Source organism: Belonocnema kinseyi, chromosome 2, assembly GCF_010883055.1.
Source record: "Belonocnema kinseyi isolate 2016_QV_RU_SX_M_011 chromosome 2, B_treatae_v1, whole genome shotgun sequence".
Taxonomy (NCBI): domain Eukaryota; kingdom Metazoa; phylum Arthropoda; class Insecta; order Hymenoptera; family Cynipidae; genus Belonocnema; species Belonocnema kinseyi.
In genome coordinates, this window is record NC_046658.1 from 80,564,002 (window position 1) to 80,569,604 (window position 5,603).

General features: G+C 34.4%; 1 protein-coding gene across 1 annotated transcript in view; it reads right to left on the reverse strand.

Moving 5' to 3' along the window:
- LOC117167773 (insulin-like receptor) overlaps positions 1 to 3,081 on the reverse strand; it is a 116,834-nt gene extending 113,753 nt beyond the window's left edge. The window contains exon 1 of the mRNA XM_033352944.1: positions 2,896 to 3,081. The gene's annotated coding sequence lies outside the window, so the exon portion shown is untranslated. The remainder of the gene's footprint in view (positions 1 to 2,895) is intronic.
- Positions 3,082 to 5,603: the final 2,522 nt, after the last annotated feature.

A 5,603-nucleotide genomic window follows, 5' to 3' on the forward strand; every position in this document is an offset into this window, starting at 1 on the left:
TCGATGTAAAATTCCTTTAAAGTTTTTAGGGGAGCGGCGGGTAATGTAGCGCACATGCTATAAAAAGCGTATGATTATTATTAAATTTACGTCTATTAAATTGGTTAAGTATCAAGTTTCACAAAAAGCGTGCCTGCGCCAAGTTATCCTTCCTGGTTGGCTAATGTGGTGCGCTCTTAGTACAATTTCGGAAAGGGAACTAAAAGTTGTTCACTGAGTTCAATGAAATTAATTCTGGGTAAATGGTTGGTTTAAATAATTACTTATAAATTGTTTACAGCTTGAACGTTATATATTATGTTTTTTTAATCTGGAAAAATGCTACTGTACTTTTTCACTAATTTTTGGTCACTTTCAAAATACACACATAACACCCAAAAATAACTTTTCATAATACGAATTGAGTGATTAGCTTTATTGAAGAAATTTTTTCACTATACAAAACAGTACACATACAAAAATACATTACAGTAAATACCTCTCGCTATAAATCAATCTATTTATTTAAATGAGGGTGCGTCACATTACCCGCCGCTCCCCTACAATTTTCTTATTAAACATACTGTAACTTTATCAATATCACGTAAATTTGTGCCCAATTCCAAAAGAATTTCAATAAAAACGGTTTCACTGATTTAAATATTCATTCCCGTATACTTGAATTGATACATACAAGACTACGGGGCAAGAAAAATGTAAAAAATAGCGGTAAATTGATTTTAATTCAGTTTAATTTAATTTAAATCTATTAATTCCACTTGAAACCGAATAATTAGATGAATACTATTAATTTTACATAAGTCTAATCCAATTGAATTATCTTCATCTCGAGCGAGTGACATTGTTTTCATTTGGAATTCAGTTTGACTCACTTGGAATTTAGTCGAATTTCATAATTCCAAGATATTTCACGTGGGAGATATGAATATCTTAAAGACCTCCAAACAACATTCCAGGGATAGCGAATTTCCGGTTTTTATGATATCCTGTAAATGTTTCCTAGATTTAACATAATAGCAGACGTCACAACCCAAAATTATCTTAAAATAAGTCGAATGTTTTAGCAAAAATTTGACTCTTCAATCAGAAAAAATGAATTTCCGAACAAATATTTCAATTTTTAAGTAAAAGAGACGAAATTTCAACAAATAAGTTAAATTTTTAACTAAATATTCGAATTTTCAACCCACAAAGCAAAATCTTCAATCAACTGATCGATATTAAAAAAAAAAAAGATTAAACTTTCACGAAAAACCGTCGCATTTTCAAACGTATAGTTTAATTTTTAAGCCAAAAAAACGAATCTTATAGAAGACAGTTGAATTTTCAACAATATCATCAAATATTCATAAAAATGGTAGAATTTTAAACCAAAAGGTGAATTCTGGACCAAGAATATAATAGTAGACTTTTTAATTTTAAAAAAATGGACTTTCAAGAATAAAAGATGAATTTTCCATCCAAAAAGAGGAATGTTTAATAAAACAGTCGAATTTTTGACTAAATAGATGTTTTTTTTACAAAACTGTTAGATTTTCCAAAAAATAGTCGATATTTCTAACAAAAAGTGATAAATTCTGAACCCAAAACACAATAGTTAAGTGGCATTTTCAAGTAAAAAGAAATTACTTTCAGCCAAAAAGATGACTTTTTAAGAAAATAGTTGAATTTTCAACAAAACAATTTTCAACCAGATAGAAAACTGTTAACTAGGGGAAAGAGCTTGATGCCTGTAATCGCGACATTCTTTTATATTCTATTGCGCGATTCAGAGAATGTGTATTTGAAAAGTAAAAATTCTCCCGCTCATTCTAGACATAAGAATTTTAGAACCCAACAATCTACCTAGCATCTCTCTTCTCGGAAAAAATGCCTTCCTGAAAAGCGGCGCTCATCTTCAGGGGTCACGACTCACCGAAGGTGGGAGAGATACTGGAGTTGACTCCTGCTCCAAAAATTCCAGCAGTTTCCTGCCCCAGCACGCGTCAGGCTAGAAAAATGCTAGAATATCGTTCAGACGAGTGATGTCGAGTAAGCAATCATTATTTTCATCTCACACACATTGACACGGAGCACATTAATCATGCACTCACAATATAGCTATCGCATTGTGTTTATCATGTTTACACATTTAATGGACAGAAAAAGACAGACCACGAACGAAACGTAGTCTTGAATGGATTACGTCACGCGCCAGAGGCAAAACAACCATTTCGACTTCGGCCACTGTTCCGCCTCGTACAGTCGTATACGGCGAAGCAACGCTAGTTGCACATTTGCATACAGTCGAACAGCCCACGTGCAAGGCTGACAAGGGACATTTTTTGAACCCGCTTCATGGCGTCTCAACCGCACTTCCACTCGGCACACCGGTGCAATAGAGGTCGTCACACCGTGAAACCGGCGTGCGGCAATGGAATCAAATAGAATGAATCGATCGTGCAGCTCGCGGTGGGTGGTTGCCATTTTTGCGTCGCAGAATCAAATCTCCGGGTGAAGAAACCCGGATCCCCACGTGTTTTCACGAGGGAACTCAGGCTCAGCGTCTGCTTCGTTCTCTCGTTTCCTATTTCTCATTCTCTCTCCCTTCGCCACCATAATTCCCCCAGCCCCGTCAGCCAAACAAATGTTATTTCACTCTCTTGCGCTCTCTCTTTCCATCCTGTTTCATTTCTGTCTCTATCTCGCTTTTCTCCTTTCCTTGATTGGCTCAACATTAGAGACATTGACGCTTTACACTTTTAAAGAGCAGTTGTTTGTCCCGTTTCCTTGGACTTTTTGCACGATAGGGCTAAAAGTCAACAGTTCTGCCCACGTGGCCGCCAAATATCGAGCAAAATATATACATACATATAATATTGTTTTTAAATCCAGTTGAAAGAATCGTGGGTTTACCTTGAAAGACTGTATTTCTTAGGTTGCACTGCTATCTCCAATTTGGTGCTTAAATATACACTAGATTGAAAAACTGGTACTTTATCGTCAAATGCACGAACGACGAATGCCGCGGAAAGTGAGGAAAACGTAGCTGAACGCAGCAAACACTGGGAAACACTACTACGCAACACTACGAACTACGTCGCGACGAGCGAGTCAGCTGGTACTGATGTTGACTCCAGGACCGTACACCGTACCGCGTGGGTCTCGCGGCTGCAATGACGCCCCCCACTCTCGGGACAAGTCCGACGCGTGCTTTTTTTGGAACGTGATCGTTGGTTTCGCAAAGGTAGGATCTATAAGAAGGTTAATTTTTCACTAAAATAGTGTGGAAATATCAGGTAATTAAGAGGAAGTAATGGGTACTTTTTTACTGGAAATATTAATGAATAGCAAAAAGTGCATAGGGATAGCAAATAGGGTGATCCAAAAGTACAGTGAAAAATTATTTTTTCGATTTTCAGACTTATTCAACTTTGTTTGCTACAATAAATCATAATTCACCATAGAATACGAATCAAAAATTCCTTTTGGGATTTGCGAGCTTTTGGCGCTAATTATTATTTTGTTGCTTTTTCTTTTCGGACAAATTGATTCTAATACATACACTATTACTTTCCGCTGGTAATTAGATGATTGTATTTTATTTTTTGTGGGTTGTTGCCAAAAAGTTGTCCACTAGAAGACCCAGTCATTTTCCACGATTTCTTTGAATAATTACTTTTTTCTAGAGTTTTCTCAGTAGAGTACTTATATTAAAACACAATTTAGTAAAGCTTCAAAATTGTATACCACTTCGTTTACTATAAATAAAAAGAACGCAAAATGTATTTTGACACAGTCTCATGACGCGCTGTGCGTGCGGCCCGCAAGTTTCAGCGCGCCAGCGGCGCGCTCCATGATGTATTTATCTCGCGCTTTACGCTCGATTATGTATTTATCTCGCGCTTTACGCTCGATTATGCATTTATCTCGCGCTACGCGCTTGGTCTTTATATTTACGCACATTCTTGCACAAAGCTTTTAAAATAAGGACTTAAAACATCCAAACTGCAATCTTGAGATTGTGAATTCTCTTTTGTTAAAAGAGCTTAGCTCGAGAGATTAAACGCACCTACGGCACGCGACTGACGGCAATCACACTCCGCGCTCGGACTTTGCATTTCTCCCGTATTCGTGCACAGATGTTTTAAAATCAAAGGTCAACGGACCGACTACAGTAATTTTGTGATTTTGAACTCTCTTTTGTTAAAGCTCTTTCAGTTTTAACGAACAAATTATCATCGAATATAATACTTTTTTATGTAACTCTGCTAACTCTCTAACTGCTAACTCTCTAAGCTGCGCTGAAACATGTATCATTTCAATAAATCTATATCATTACAATTCATAATATGCATAAAAATGGAAACATACTCATTCTTATTTCCTTGTTTTTACAATTTTTTTATATTTTTAATATTGATCTTTACGATTAAATATAAACTACTGCGCATTTGCATAGGGCCTAATAGAGGAACCTACATAATGCCCTATGTAGGATCCTATGTCCTCTTTAGTCTTGTCTGTCCATCTTCTAAAAATTTAACTTTTTAATTTTTAATCTTATTTTTTACTATTGAAAGAAAATCTACTCGTTCTATCAAAAAATGATTAATAATAAATTTATAGGTCTTTTTAAACGAACAACTGTTGTCTCTTAATTTAAGTTCATACTTGTGTCGTTTTCTTCAAAAAATTTAATATTTTTAGTTTGAGTGTTATTTTTTACCACTAAAGCAAGAACTACGTGTCCTATCAGAAATTACAGCTCTTTTTTGGATGAATAACTTTAGCCTTATTTTTTATCATAGCTTGTGTCGTTAGTCCAAAAATTTTTATTTTTTTCTCCTCTTGACTTTTTTTCATATCATGCGTTGTTTGGCTTAAATGTTCATTTTTTTGGATTTTAAAAATGCTCTAACTCTGATAATTTTCTTTTTATAGAAAAAAATCATGAGGATAAATTATTTGAGTTTCTGAGTAGTATGAATAACCGCATATAGAATTTTTTAACCTTGAAAAAATGTGGTTTCAAAAATTCTTGTCACGATCAAATTTTGAATTATCAACTTTTCGACCAAATTAAAAAAGTTGTTCTGATCATCTTGTAGGGCTTTCAAAAATCAACGTTTTTCTTCTCTTGACTTTTTTTCATATAATGATTTGTTTGGCTTAAAATGTTCATTTTAGTTTTTTTTTATTTATTTTGAAAATGCTCTACCTCTGATAATTTTCTTTTTATAAAAAAAAGTCATTAGGATAAATTGTTTGAGTTTTTGAGTACTACAAATAACTGTTCATAGAATTTTGAAATCTTGAAAAAATCTGGTTAAAAAATTTTGAAAACGCGCTCACTTTTTGAATTTTTATCCAAAATAGACAGATAACTTCGTGAAAATCGTTTTTTCTGACTCAGTGGATCTCAAAAAATGGAGATTTGATGAAAACTGGCAAAGCGAAATTTTACATAAAACCAATACCTTCTTATTGAGATGAGAATGTAAAAATAGTCAAATAATATTATTAACATATCTTAAATACTTGAAATTCATACACATCACCATAATAGCACGGCACGTTCTTGGAATGGACCTGGAAATAGACCTGGAACGTTCCGCGGGAAC